Source organism: Halyomorpha halys, unplaced genomic scaffold, assembly GCF_000696795.3.
Source record: "Halyomorpha halys isolate HHAL.00 unplaced genomic scaffold, Hhal_1.1 Scaffold356.1, whole genome shotgun sequence".
Classification (NCBI taxonomy): Eukaryota; Metazoa; Arthropoda; class Insecta; order Hemiptera; family Pentatomidae; genus Halyomorpha; species Halyomorpha halys.
The window spans coordinates 455,005-457,578 of NW_027111799.1; positions in this window are offsets into that span (position 1 = coordinate 455,005).

Sequence of the window (2,574 nt, forward strand, 5' to 3'; positions counted from 1 at the left end):
TTCTTTAAAGAAAATTTGATATTGAGCAGAAAAAAATAATAATAATGATAATTATTAACACAAACTTCAGATGATCCCCTTTTTGAATCAGCTATTTATTTTAAAAAACCTGCTACGCTTTGGCTCCCAGGCCATTCTCAAGGAGACAACTAGGCACTCCAGGCAAAACCTCTCAATCTCGAGCCAGCACCCTTATGGCATTCTAGCTTTTCCATTTTCTGTCACCCACTCTGGAGATGTAGTCCTTCCATACTATTCTGGGTCTCCCTCTTGGGTGTTTTCCTGTTGGTCTAGCCTCAAAATATTAGAGATCCAAACCATCTGAGATGTCTGTTTTCAATGGTGTCCTTCATAGAGACAGTTCCAACATCCTGTCTTGTCCCCTTACTCCGTACACGATCCCTCCTAGTTCGGCATGCCACTCTCCATAGGTATCTCATTTCCATTACAGTAATTCTACTTAGGTGCTTATCTAGTAGTACTCAGCTTACACATCCGTAAGCTTGATTATATGAAGATGAATACAATTATTTATATTTATTTTGGAAGGAGATAGTTGACCATAGAAAGTAGATTGTAGGAAGATAGTCCGTGGTGGCGGTTAATAAAGGTACTAGTAGTAGAAATAGTAGAAATTTTATTTATTGTTAACCTACCAAAATAGTAGAAAAACTATTTATTGTAAACCAACCAAAATAGTAGAAAAAACTATTTATTGTTAACCAACCAAAATAGTAGGAATAACTATTTATTGTTAACCTACCAAAATAGTAGAAACAACTATTTATTTATTATTTATTGTTAACCAACCAAAATAGTAGAAAAAACTATTTATTGTTAACCAACCAAAATAGTAGAAACAACTGTTTATTATTAACCTACCAAAATAGTAGAAACAACTATTTATTGTTAACCTATCAAAATAGTAGAGACAACTATTTATTGTTAACCTATCAAAATAGTAGAGACAACTATTTATTTATTATTTATTGTCAACCAACCAAAATAGTAGAAAAAAATATTTATTATTACCAAAATAGTCAGGTTAGCAATAAATATTTTTTTCTACTATTTTGGTACCTTTATTGACCCCCATCCGGACTATCTTCCTACAATTTAATTATATTTTTATGATAATTTTTAAGAAAACGTTTTGCGTCGTTGTATACTATTAGAAAACCTGTTGGCCTGCCCTCAAAATATTATATTCACTCAGATGACAGAGATGTCCAAGCTATCTGAGATGTCTCTTTTCATTGGTGTCCTTCATAGAGACAGTTCCAACATCCTGTCTTGTCCTCTCACTCCGTACACGATCCCTCCTATTTTGGGATGCCACTCACCATAGGTATCTCATTTCCATTACAGTAATTCTACTTGGTGCTTATCTAGTAGTACTCAGCTTTCACATCCGTAAGCTTGATTATATGAAGATGAATATAATTATTTATATTTATTTTGGAAGGGGATAGTTGACCATAGGAAGTAGATTGTAGGAAGATAGTCCGGGGTGGTGGTTAATAAAGGTACTAAAATAGTAGAAAATTTAATTATTGTTAACTAACCAAAATAGTAGAAAAAACTATTTATTGTTAACCCACCAAAATAGTAGAAAAAACTATTTATTGTTAACCAACCAAAATAGAAGAAAAAACTATTTATTGCTGAACAACCAAAAAATAGAAAAACTATTGGTCAACAACAAATAGTTTTTCTACTATTTTACTACCAGAGTAGTAGAAAACTATTTTTGTTAACCTACCAAAATATTAGAAACAACTATTTATTGTTAACCAACCAAATAGTAGAAAATTTATTTACTGTTAACCTACCAAAATAGTAGAAAAAACAATTTATTGTTAACCAAACAAAATAGAAGAAAAAACTATTTATTGCTGAACAACCAAAAAGTAGAAAAACTATTGGTTAACAACAAATAGTTTTTCTACTATTTCAGTGTTTCTACTATTTTACTACCAGAGTAGTAGAAAAACTATTTATTGTTAACATAACAAAATAGTAGAAACAACTATTTATTGTTAACCAACCAAAATAGTAGAAAATGTATTTACTGTTAACCTACCAAAATAGTAGAAAAAACTATTTATTGTTAACCAACCAAAATAGAAGAAAAACTATTTGTTGTTAACCAACCAAAATATTAGAAAAAACTATTTATTGTTAATCTACCAAAATAGTGGAAACAACTATTTATTGTTAATCTACCAAAATATTAGAAAAAGCTATTTATTGTTAACCAACCAAAATAGTAAAAACAACTGTTTATTGTTAACCTACCAAAATAGTAGAGAAAACTGTTTATTGTTGACCAACCAAAATAGTAGAAAAAACTATTTATTGTTAACCAACCTAAATAGTAGAAAAAACTATTTATTGTTACCAAAATAGTCAGGTTAATAATAAGTATTTTTTTCTACTATTTTGGTACCTTTATTGACCCCCACCCGGACTATCTTCCTACAATTTAATCATATTTTTATGATAATTTCCTTCTAAGAAAACATTTTGCGTCGTTGTATACTATAAGAAAACAGTCACAATTCGTCCTACACA